At 42.2% G+C, this 12,785-nt stretch overlaps 1 long non-coding RNA gene across 1 annotated transcript; it reads right to left on the reverse strand.

Annotated features, from left to right (window-relative positions):
* Positions 1 to 328: 328 nt before the first annotated feature.
* On the reverse strand, positions 329 to 12,362 carry LOC115333432. Its single transcript, XR_003920789.2, has 5 exons — positions 12,118 to 12,362; positions 9,443 to 9,562; positions 4,742 to 4,888; positions 4,565 to 4,644; positions 329 to 2,029 (listed from the first exon to the last, which is right to left on the reverse strand). It is a non-coding gene; the product is annotated as an uncharacterized LOC115333432 (long non-coding RNA).
* Between the last annotated feature and the right edge of the window lie 423 nt (positions 12,363 to 12,785).

Genomic DNA, 12,785 nt, shown 5'->3' on the forward strand with positions numbered 1-12,785 from the left:
CAGCTACCTTTAGCTGGGAGACCAAGAGATGGCCTTCTAGTTACAACATGTTTAGCAGTCTTCCTTTTCTCCAGTATTAAAGACTCTTATCATTTAAGTCTCAGTCCTCATCCAGTCCAAGCAGTGCTGATAGGCAGTTCTTCCACTAACACTTTTTCCATTACAAAATGATGCTCTACCCAAACGTACTTTGTTTGACACCACTAAATCAGGGCAGCTCTTTTAATCATATCTGAGACTGAACTAGGCTAATTTTTTTTTAAGCTTATAAAATCTGGTGACTTTTCAAAGAAAACCTTTTTTTTTTTTTTTTTTTTTTTTAAGTGGCACAGTCCAGCACTCCCTGTTCCTGGCAGCAGCTCAGAAGTGCTCTGAGAAATGCATCTCTTGTGGAAGTTCTGACCCAAATGAAATCAAGAAACCTTGGAAATCTCACGGGAGATGGATTTTTGTGAGTTTTCCAATTTAAACAGGTGGAGATAAACAAAGATAAGTGTCTGAGACAGATCTGCAACATGTAGAAGGTTCATCTAGTACTAGAAATGTCTGCCTTTATTTTTATGGCCTTACCCTTTTCTTGAGATATGCCTACAGGCACTTGATTAACAGTGGAGGGAGTTATGTAAATGAATGAATGGGGAAAATAGATGTAGTAGAAAGAAGCCTTCATTCTTAACTCTGACAAATGCTAGTTTCCAAAGTAGAGGTTATTTTAATTGGCCAGCTAGTGTCTCAGGATGGGTTTGAAATGACAGGGAGAGGATCTTCAAAAGGCCAGCAATTCTGATGCTTTTCCCAGGCACCAGCAACTATAAAAAAAAACAAACAAAAAAACCCAAACAAACCACCAAACCCATAATTCTTGTTTCTGTTACTTAGATATTTCAAACATGTTTCTTCAAACCAGCTCTTAAGTTCTCCTACCATATTCACATGGCAAAAAGAAATAGACATCTTCATCTTCAGAACAACTTTCTCAAGTCACACCACAGTTTATTTTATGACTCCAATATACTCTGTATTTCTTTTACTTCATTTCTTCATTACCACCCCAACATTAGCAAGTGTTGCTAAGTAACATTCTGCAGGCCCCTATAATTTTGCTTCATGACTGCACTATAACCACACGTTAATACTTCACAAAGGCAGTTACTATCAGCAATAACCACTATATTACTTTAAAGGAAACCACGGTACTTTCTCATTATGGCTGTACATGCTTCCGACTTGCACCAGTCACCAGGGTAATTCACCGTTGCTGGAGGCTGAGATGAATAAATTCCCTGGTGGATTTACAGAAATATTAACGCTTCTCTCACGTAATGGATGCGTGCAACGAGTTGAGCTGCGGCTCATTTTCGTTGCATATTAAACAGCGAGCGCATCGGTTCGCGCTCCCTTTGGCTGAATACTTGTCGTGGGCGTTGCGCGCTCACCGTCGTCGCCGTACGGACGGTTTTGGGAGGGCACCCGCCGAATCAGCAGCGCGGCACTGAGCCAGCCGTCAGTCGCTGGGTCGTAGGCAGCGATGTGACAGCAGGATGGGGGAGATCTCTGGTCAGTCATAGCGGCTCTTGTAAACTGCTGCTCCATGTGTGATGCCGAGATGTCACCACACAGAGTGGTTGGGAAGATGACGATCTTGGGAGGTTTGGCCCCTCAGTGCTTCAGTCGTGGGTCAGCGCCTTGGGTGTAGATGGAAAAGAGGTTGGTAAGGGCGAGAAGTCCTGGAGAAGGTCACCTACAGAAACTTGCTATCCTAGAATGTTCAACAGCAATAGGAAGCCACTTACCTGAAGACAGGTGGCACGAAAAGACATACACTGAGAAATATTTTACCTTAAATTCTACCTGAAATGATTCACTGGTCTTAACCAGCAAGGACAGGATGAAAATCCACATCTCAAACAAGAGGTGGTGATGATGCTGGAGTGGGATAAAGCAAGACGCTTACAAGCTGGGTCCCAACACACGAGTTCAGAGGGTGTTTTTTGCCGGCATAAAATTTGAGAAGTCAGACATATAATTACTGTGAAAAAAAGAATCATTTTTCATGCTTTTCATTCTGTAGTAAAAAAAATTAAAGGAAAAACAAATACCTTTAATAATTTCAAAACGTTGCATTTTGTCATCAATCTTAATTTGCCATAATGAGCCTTGCAGGAAGTTCAAAAGCTGCAGTGGGACGAAAATGGGCTTCAGGGATGTTGAGCACTTCAGAAACGTGGTTCAAATTGTGCAAGATAATGTCTATCTCAGCCTCAGTGATACTTTACTATTAAGCCTATCCTAAAGCAGTGTATGCATGCATGAGCACGTGTATATTTATACATACACAGGTATATAGAGAGACTACACGTGTATACATGCTGGTGCACGCATGTTCATGTACACGCACGAATGTATCTGATGTCAAAGGGAACAGAGTCCTTCAATAGCTATATAAAGGTTTAATCTCATATCTAGCGTTTTCCCTGTTTTGCTTGGTTGAAGGCCTAGTATTTACATGTTTCATTATATAAGGTTTCCTCTCTCTCAAGGAACAGACTGATTTGCCATGTTCAATAAAGTAATGAAACACAGAATAAATCTTTCTAGTGGAATAACTACATGATACTAAACCCATGTTTTATCTTATCCTCACCATGTACTTCAGTTGCTTTAAATGTACCTTTGTAGCAACCAAACTAGCCATAAATTGGTCATGATGATATTACAGCTGAATTTAATTTCAAAGTCTCTCAGCAAGTTGTTAAGGATTTCTTGCCTAGGTCACTCCTGAGGAAATTTGAAAACTCTGGTATGATTTATGAATATTGCTATATTGCTAGAGTATAAAAGGCTATGGGGAATACAAGCACATAAACTTCTGTTTAATTCTGTTCCAATAAAAATTTCATTTCTTATAGCAAAATAAACATGTAAATCAACGTTTAATGATTCTGTTGTTTTATTACGTAACTTATAATTTGCCTTTAAATATCCAAGCCAAGTAAAATCTGGGACCCTGCTCATTTTTGTTGAAACATAATTAGTTAGCAATTAGACCTATTCTGCAGAGGTTGCTTCCTTGAATGGCATTCATAATGCAATGTAAGAGAAGAAAGTCAAAGAATAAAAGGCCTGGCTTCTGCTTTCCCCCAAGTACAGATACATTATTAACCAATTTTTCAATGTAAACATTCTTTTTTTCTGAAATTTACTCAACTGTCTAAGGGATAATTAGTTTCCTAAAATTACTATACCGTCAGTGTTCAATTTCAGAGATGCTGTCACCTCAAGACAGACTCATTGTTGTACAAGTCACAAGGACATACAACTTCGTCTGTTCCTCATCATGTAGCCTATCCCCATATTTGGGAAATACTCTCATCAGTATTAATGCCTTTCAGCTAATGGAATGACAAATGGCCAACAGTGAGGAGAAGAGGTTAAAAGAGTTAAAACTTTGGGCATTTTCACCAAATCACAAGCTCATCACAACTCTAGACTTGTGTTAATCACCTGCTAAAGATCCAGCTCTCCTTTAAGAAACGGAAGTCCATGGGACTTGCACAAGTAGGAACATGGTGACATTTTGCAGGATCTGGCCATCGCTGTCTGTAAGCACCATGGCCTGCTGACTTTTGCAATACCATGCAATGAAAATGTCCCTCGCACTGGTGAATGAGCAACCTCCTAAGCTAGTATCATTTCTAATTTATCGTAGATCCACATACATTAGTTTCTCAGAAATAATCGCACAGATTTCTTGATCACTGGGAGGCAGTAATCCCCAAGCTTAACTAGGTTTTCTCTTGGACGTATTGCTTGACCTTAGGTGAGTCACTTAATCTTTCTTTCTCCTCTGTTTTGCTGTCTATAAAAGTAGGATAATATTGGCTCACATCACCTGCTGAATAAGGCAATATTCAACACAAATAGCCGATGTGAGATTAATATTTCTAAAGTACTCTGTTGCTGTAAAATGCTGTCAGTCCAAAGTATATGCTACTATAATGATGGTGTACAATAGAAATCAGGCAGCTAGACATATATTCTTGTGCCAGTCTTTACCTCTGCTACCTGACTTCATGTGTACATGTCCAATAGAAAAGAGATTTGAAAATTAAATTGCCCTTGAAACTAGACTAGAAACTTTCAACCAATGGGGAATGTCCATCAATGCCTGTCTGGGGCTACTACCAGTTTCTTCCAGCTGGCTCTGTCTGATTTTGTTGCTTCACGTGCCAAACTCCACCATTCTGGCTTGCAAAGGATAAAGAGCCAGCTTTGAGAAAGTTGGAAGAGGCCCTTCAGGGTTTTGACTCATGATGACTGCCAAAGCCGCACACCTGATGATGGTAGAGCACGAGGTGACAACAACCCTGCCACCTCCGCACACCCATCAGCCTGTGCCCAGCAAGGGGACCCAACGATCCGCACTGCGGCCCACTTGCCAATGAATTAAAATACATAACTATTCTGTTTGGCTGGAAATTCCCAGAAAAAGGGTGACTGTCTCACCTTTTTTCCATCCTCAGAGAAATTATTAATCTGATTTTCAGAGGTGAGCACTACATACCTCATGTCAAAGCCTTCTACAAGTCTTAATGCAGTATCTTCTGCCACAGAGCAGGAGAAGCAAGGATCTTTTCAGCACTCCTAAGAGAGCAGAAAAATATTTTTTCTTTTAAACTACGAAGTCATCAACAAAGAGCTGAAATTTTAGAATGAATGAGGTTGCACTTAAACTAAATACCTACTGCCTTGAATACCCTCCCTCTCTCTTCTGTGTCTCTTTAGCTCTAACTTCCTTCCACCTGGAAAATGCCCTGAACATTTTGGGCAGTATCAGGAACATGAAACAGCCCTTGTGCCATTCAGTCACAGCTGGTCCAAGACATTTCTGAAAAATAAGTCACTTTGTTCTCATTGTTGGGCACGAAGTGGAACAGTAGGTGAAGCAGGCATATTATTATTTTTTTTCCCAACTCCACATTTCCCCAGGGAATTGCTCCAGATTTTTCAGCATCCACCCAAGCAATGTCATGGTGCAGCTGTACTGTATTATACCAACTAAACGTGTGTCCCCACTGCCCTCCAGGTTTGTACAGCTTTGAGTAGAGGACAGTGTTACACAGCTGCTTTGACTAAAGCGTGGGTCAATTTGATTGCATGATATTTTATTATGTAGATGAAAAAACACAGGCTGTTAGCTTTCTATAAAATGAAGAAGGAAAAAAACAACAAAAAGCCACAGCACAACAGCCTCGAGATAAAAAGCCCTAAAGTTCCAGAAAATGTCAACTCCAAGAAATGTGGTGGGTGTAAAAACCACAAATTAAGCTTTACATTCATATACAGCATCTACGTTTGTTCCAAACAATGCTCGATGGTGAGAGCCAGGAACCCTGTGAGTGCTGCCTCCCACTGCGGACATGCCTCCCATTCCCGGGGCCGGGCAGGAGCCACCCCTTCCCATGGATGTCCCTTCCCACGGACATCCCGGCAAAGCCACTGTCTGTTCTGCGTGGCACCAGGAGGAGTTTTTCTTCCTCTTTGGAAAGCCCTTTCCAGCAGGATGGAAGTGGTCCTGGCTCCAATAGCTAGGGGTGTATGTCTAGGCAATGTGAGAACAAGTACTAGACCGGGTCATTGGATGTGGTGCTACCTTTTGCGCTGCAGAAATTTGTGGGGAGCTGTGGAAGCCACTCTCTTGCTCAAGATCTAGTTAAGGGTTGAGGTTGGCTCATTAGCCTCAGCCTGTAGTACACCGGATTCACCCAACACAAGGGGTGAGGCAATAATTAATCCTTGTTTCCCATAGTAAGTCAGGAGAGGAGGGAAAACATCAGCTACGTTGCTAATATTTGCATAATACCATTCATTGAATAACCACTGAAATTTGACTTAATTTCCAGATTAAAAAAGAAATCAAATTGGAGATTTTTCAGCAAACCTTCTCCAAAATTTGACCAATATTGGTGTTGTTTTTTTTTTTTCCTGAGCGAAAAGACTCTTTTGACAAACTTAAGGAACAAAATACAAAATCTGTTTAGCTTGAACAACCTCAGTTCTGCAAGGTCTCTGTAGCAGCTGAAGGTATTAATGCACAGAGTGCATTAATATAATTATTATAATTAATTATAAGAGGTTATAATGTACAGAGTGCTTTAGGGGGAGAAGTGCTTTTGAACAGGCTGTGTTTTAATACATGCAGTCAAAGCAGCAGAAACTTTTAAAGGAAAACCTTTATAAATATTTGTTTTTATGCAATTGATGTAAGACCTCACTGAATCAGTGAGTGGAAGTAAAAATTATTACATAAACCTACTTTTTCTGTGTCCTATGCTGTTTTGGAAGTTAATCTAGATGCTGTCACATCTTGCAGAGATGACAACTGTGCACTAGGACTTAAAATCTTCAATGCTTTCAGAAGACATTATAAAATTCACTTGCACCATGGTATTTGTGAAAACTATACGTTTGCCCACCTTCACGACTTTCTCGGAGAGGCTGCATGGCAAGTGTGCTTAAATCTTTCGACTGAGATTCAAGCAGTTCGAAGGAACTACTGAATTGCTGGCAACATGAGCTAACGTTGAACTAATATGAACTTCATGCAATTTTTTGCGTTTGCCAGAATCGCTGGTTGGGGCGAACTTGTAGTAACAGGCTTGTCGGAGACCTGCCAGGGGAGTCTCTCTGGCAGGCTGTGAGCTGCAGCTGGAGCTGCCTTTTCTTGAGTTTGCTCTGAAGTTAGGACACGCTTGCACAGCTCAGCTATAAACTTTCAGCTGGAGAGGAGACAGAGAGGAACCCAACAGCCCCAAAGCAGCTGAATGTCAGGATAATCCCAGAGCAAAGTCAAACCCTCAGTGAAACTGCAAAAGTGAAAAGTTTATTGAGGCTCAGACTGGGTCTAAGCCCATCTCATCTGAGCTGAGGAAGCCTGTGGACTCAGGAGGGATGAAAGCACACAGTTTGCTCGTTTTAATGACTGTCTGGGCTGCCCATAGTCAGAAGGGCATCTCCACCCCTGGATGAGAAGACCCACCATCTCCATGGAGCCACACATGTGGAGCTCAGCTCCCACCACACAGCAGCTCTGTCCGTCCCTCCTTCACTGCCTACTTGACCACTGTCACAGCAGTGAGGCAAGTTTTACAGGGAGAAATGACACCTTAGACCCTTTAAAGACCAAAGAAAAGCCCGACTGGACAAGCTTCATCAGTTACACAACTGAGTCCAACACTGCACATAGCAGTCCTCTCACACTTTGTCTCGACAAAGACAATATTCAGGCTTGTCTTGTTTTCAGCTCTCCCAAGTAAAGAAGCTGTTGTTGTTCCCTTAAGAAAGCTCTTCCCAGTTCACTGTCAGGAAGATTTCCCTGATATTTCGCCAAGAGTTGGATAACAAATGGCCGATGAAACAAATAACAAGATCAGGCCAAAAAGAAGAGAGGAAATATTTAAAAGGAGGAAAGGGACAAATGAGTCTTCAGAGAATATGAGCTACAGGGAATGCGCTGAGTTTATGTCTGGTACATTTTGCTTCATTTCCAGTATGTCATGCTCTGTATGATTTCTAGAATCAGATAGATCAAAAATTTATAAAAAACCCCACCAGCGGAGCCATTGCAGCCAATGAAAAACTGGATCCAAGAAGAGTGGGGAGAAAAAGACAAGATTTCTAAGTTTTGACAGTCAAAAGAGACCGTCACTGGGCCAACATGTACAATTTTCCCCTTCTAACTTGGGCTGAAAAAAGCAAATAGGATCATTTCTTCTGTCCCTGATCTCTCTGCCCAGAGGATTCCCTCCACCACGGCTACCCTGCACTGGATGGTCCACAGTCCTCAGCCAGCACCTTTGCGTCAAAGTCCGCATTTCCTTTAGGAGATGAACAACGTTTAGTGCATGGACAGAACTAGCCAAACCTCCAAAGCCAAAGTCACCGAGCAGATGCTCTGAAGGCAGCAAGCTTTTCAGCGTGCCCATCGCAGGGTCTCCCAGCGAGGCGGTGCCAGCGTTACTGTCAGGCGCTCAGAGAGAGACAGGGAGCGTATTGCTGGCAGAGACCAGACATTCCAGACTGACACTGGAGAGGACTTTGGAGGAGTTCAGAAACAGAAAATCCAGTAGGAGAGAGGGGGAAAAAAGACAAAGAGGAGACAAAGAGAAAATTATGAAAGAGAGAGAATGACAAAACAACTTTGCTGGGTAAAATTTGCATATAAATAATAATAAAATAATGCTCATTTACAGAAACATTATGAACAAGCAGTAGCTGCTTATTAGCAGCTTCTTCCTAGGAGCATTTCCCACATCTGTGTTTTCCATTAAGACCGAGTAACAGCCTTTGGAGCACACGCTGTTCTGTGTTCATCTACCCAGTGACTGTGAAAATCAAAACTGTCTGTTACATAAATATTGGGAAATAATTCTCTAGATAAGCTGTGCATGTATTCACAAGTAAAATATGCAGCCATACCAGTCTGCATGCACAAACCATCCAATTTGTACAAAATAGGAGCTTGAGGCAGGTCAGTACTTTAGAGGAGACCAAGCTCTGAACTGGCAACACTAATCCATCGGAACTGTCGCTGCCAAACGACAGCGTAACAACAGCCCTCCAAGAAAAGCCACGTCTTAATTTCTGCTTGAAGTGGTTCCACCAACCTTCCTCAAGTCCCTCATCCATGCATCCAGAATATAACTCAGATAAGAATGCTCTTATTCTGACCGTCTAATGCATCGTTCAGGGAAGCTTAGGTGTTTTTAAGCCCTATAAATTATCACATTGCTACCCCCTTCTGACAAAAGTCACCTAGAAAGTTAAAAACTGTATCAGTAGCAGAGAGTTATTTCCCTAATAAAGTTTTCATGGGATTGACATTTTTGTTGCAATTTTGGTACAAAAGGAAAGACTCAATCTCACACATACAAATGGAAATTTCAAGTCATAAATGCCAGCTGATTACCAGCGGTATTCTTCAACAGCACAAGCTGACAGCAAAGAATAGCAAAATTTCTAGTTGTTGCAAATAGGCATTATAGCTTATTAAACCAGTTCACTGTTAGCTCAGCAATTCTCTGTTTCTGTACAGTGATTTTTATTTTCCTGGGTTAACAATATCCATACCAATTTTATGGGCGTGGTTCAGGTCAAGAGCATGTGCTGCTAGCTGGAAAATTGCATTTCACCTCTGAGTTTCCTTCTCTCTTTTCAGGTTTTGTTTTCTTTTAAGTTTAAAGACACTTTCATTACAGAAATTATTTCCTTTCTTTGGGAGGCTGAATCAAAAGCAGCTAAAATCAGTGAAAATCTTTCCATTAATTTAGTGGAGCTTTACATTAGACTTTCAATTAGAAACAGTAAGTGTAGAAGGATAAAGAAACTAAAGATAAAGGAGAGGGGAGCAGGAGGTGGAAATGTTTCATGAACATTTACAAACCTCTAAGGTTTCATTTGGGTTTATGTTAAGTTTAGGTCAAAGGTTTGGGTCAGCTTTTGTTCTCCTCAGTCCCCATTTGCTCTGATCTTCTTTTCCAGAGTGGGAATCCTGACAGATGCACTGTGAAAAGGAAAAATTGGTCTGAAAAGCTGGACTCAAGACCTGCTAGAAGCAGAATGATGAGGCAACCACTTTGCAGTTTGTTTTCATGTCACAGAGATTGCAATTCCCTCTGATAAAGTGACGCCGGGTTTGAGTGAACCCTGCAGATATTTTAGGGAAACATAATTAGAGGTCCACATTACAATTAATGTTCTTGCTTGGCATCCCCTGCAACTCACCTCAATGGTGACAAATGGCAAAACTGAGTTTTAGGACAGCACCATGCCCTGAGGCAGAAGCATTGGCTGGGTTTGCCACTTGTAAAACTATTCACTTAGGGACAGTATTTCATTGACCAGCGGCAAAACACAAAGTCTCCCGCAGGGAGATGGATCACTTGTCCTTCAAAGGTCACAGGGCTCCGGGATGGCAAAACCGCCGTCCCCGCCAGCCTTTGCTTCACATTGACAGGAGAGGGGTGAGGCAGCAAGAAGAGTCTTCTGGCACTCGTGACGCAGAGATACAAATAAGGCAACTCCATAAGGAGAGATAGTATCTTCAGGTTAATTTATTATTGTTTTTTTTTAATTTCTAGGTGATATAGCGGGAAAATCAGAGCAGCTTCCTAGCACGTCTTCTAGCTAACTTCAAAGGTAAGTACGAGTTGAAAACAATTACTGAATTTAACTGAATGATGTTAATCAATTGGACAATTTGAGAGGGGGAAAATAAAAGGGTAGCTGGTACCTGGAGAGGAAAGAATGATGTTAGCAAGCAGAGGTGATAAAATCACTAGCCCTGGGGGACAGCGGCAGAAACAGGCAGCTCTCAGCCCTGGAGCACTAAATGTACGCTCACAACGCAACTCCTTCTGCTTCATTCCCAGCTCCCTGCTTCTGCCTTACGTCCCCGTTGATCCCCACCTCAGCCACACCAGCACGAGTGTTTGCCAGGCCGCTCTAACCCAGACCGCCGAGAGCTGCGTGAACACCAAACCCTTCTGCACTGCTAGGACGCAGGCTTCCTAGGTGGCACCTTACACACGCTTTGGCTCACATTCATCCCGTTACGTTTGGGCACTTAACCACAGACTAAGTCCCTAATTCCTTTAAAATCCCTCTCCAGCAAGCAGAGGGTGATGGGCAGCCCCAGGGGCAATCCCTGCTGCTGGAGACATCGTTTTTCTCTCTTGCCACTGACTGTAGAGGGACCCCGGGACAGGTCACCCCGCTCAGCCCGGGGCTTTGCACGACAGGTCTGGTCTCTCAGCCTCCGTTCAGAGGCTTTCCCATCTCCGCATGGGGGTAGGGACCGTGATGTGGCCACAGAAGAACGGAGACAAAAATAGGTTTCTGACCTACTTCTTGGCAGTAGGCAACAGGGAGAGCGGCTGCCGGAGCCGAGGGGGAACAGATCATAACCACGCGAACTGCACGCATGGGTTGGTGAGCTGGGAATGACATTGCTTCTCCAAGCTGGCTTTTCCAGCTTTCTTGTTTAAGCCTTTTCTCTCTCTTTTTCTCCATCCTTGACACACAGACCTGGATGATTTTTCCCCCCTTTCATTTCTGTTGATGTCACATTTTATTCTGTGTTTATGTGAAACAACATTATTTGCCGTGGTTTTGGAATCAGCTCAGGACATAGTTGCCGTCTCATGACATCCATTTTGGAAACAGCATTTAGGAAATAATTTCAGCCATGAATATTTGAAGATTATTATATTCAAGTCACTTTCAAATATGAGATTTTTTTGCACCTCAAGGGAATTGTACTGTAATGTTGTAATCCTTTATATTAAATGTTTTCCCTTTCTGATTTGAATTCAGACAAACCGTGGATTTATACTATTACTTTTCATCAATAGCAAGTACTTTCTATGCTAGCAGGCTATCAGTGATGTCTGCACTGAACAAGAGAAAATATCTATTCCTTGATGAGTTTTCTCTAGATGTCTTTTTAATTTTTTATTTCTACGCTATGTTTTTAATCATCAATATTCTCTAGTGTTTCATCTTCCACAGAAACTTCTAACATTTTTAGGACATGTTCTTTTCAGACACCCAAATTATTTCCTCGTGGAGGCTAAGCCGGCTCCATGCGACAGGAAGCCCTAAATACCTGACAGCTTTTACTCTTGTTTTCTCCCATGGGATGGTTTATACCAGCTTGGCTGAAGCCCTGCTCTGAGCAGAGGAACTGGATGCTGTACACTGCACACATCCAAGCAGTCCCATTGTAATCAATTAGTAAGATGAGATAATTTAAAAGAAAATATTTCCTTTGTCCCATACAAAGAACATTTTCATTACTCATTTCAATTGGCTAAACAGCAAACCCAAAACTTTTTCTTAATAAAAAGTGTATGGTCTTAGAGCAAACACCACCAAAAGTAAAGATGCTGGAAATTTTCTTTCTGGGAAGGGGCGCAACAGAACTGACGGGGAGTTTTATCTTTAGGTCACAGATAGCTAGGGCCAACTGGGGAAATCTGAAAACATTAAAAGTCCCCTGAGAAAAATATGTTATCCCTGCTGACTGACTCCAAAGAAGAAAAACATCTGCAATTTTACCCAACACGTCCCGTTTGGTCTCCATTCATGCCTGGGAAGGTGCATTTCCCTCAGAGTGAGCCGGCTGCTGCCACATCCTCCCATCTTGGTCGAGCTGAACCCCAAGAGGTTTCTCTCTGCTGTGTTGCCTGGATGCTCCTTACGTCCCTTCTGTAAACAAACACGACAGGTCTCAGCAAACTCGGGAAGATACTTTAAGCTCCATTGGCACAGAGCAATCTTTTTCCATTACAGGAAATCAGGGAAAGAGGATTCAGCCCTCCCTTTGCTTGACAATCACAATTCTTGGGCATCCTATAGACGTGGCTGTTCAGTGTACACAAAAATGACCCCAGTACATCCTCAAAACAGTTCCTGAGCTTGCTTAGCTTTAAAAAGCATGGATGTTGCTATCGCTGCCAATGCCATTTGGGCTTGGATTTATGAAAAAAAAAATCTTTTTTTTCCCCTTTTTAATTAAATAAGCACATACCTGTATGTATACTCACACTTCTTCAGAGGTTTGGGGGAATTAGGTGCAAACAGCTGTTGATGAAACTCAAATGCCATGTGCTGGTGCTGGAATTCAGAGCCAGCTTTCCGGGATTAGATGTCCCTGGCTAACCTCAGCTGTTAGGAATTATTTTGGAGCTTAGCAGGTAAGGGGGAACCATGAGGAGGAGAACAAA

The sequence above is a fragment of the Aquila chrysaetos genome, chromosome 20, assembly GCF_900496995.4.
Source record: "Aquila chrysaetos chrysaetos chromosome 20, bAquChr1.4, whole genome shotgun sequence".
In the NCBI taxonomy this organism is placed as follows: domain Eukaryota; kingdom Metazoa; phylum Chordata; class Aves; order Accipitriformes; family Accipitridae; genus Aquila; species Aquila chrysaetos.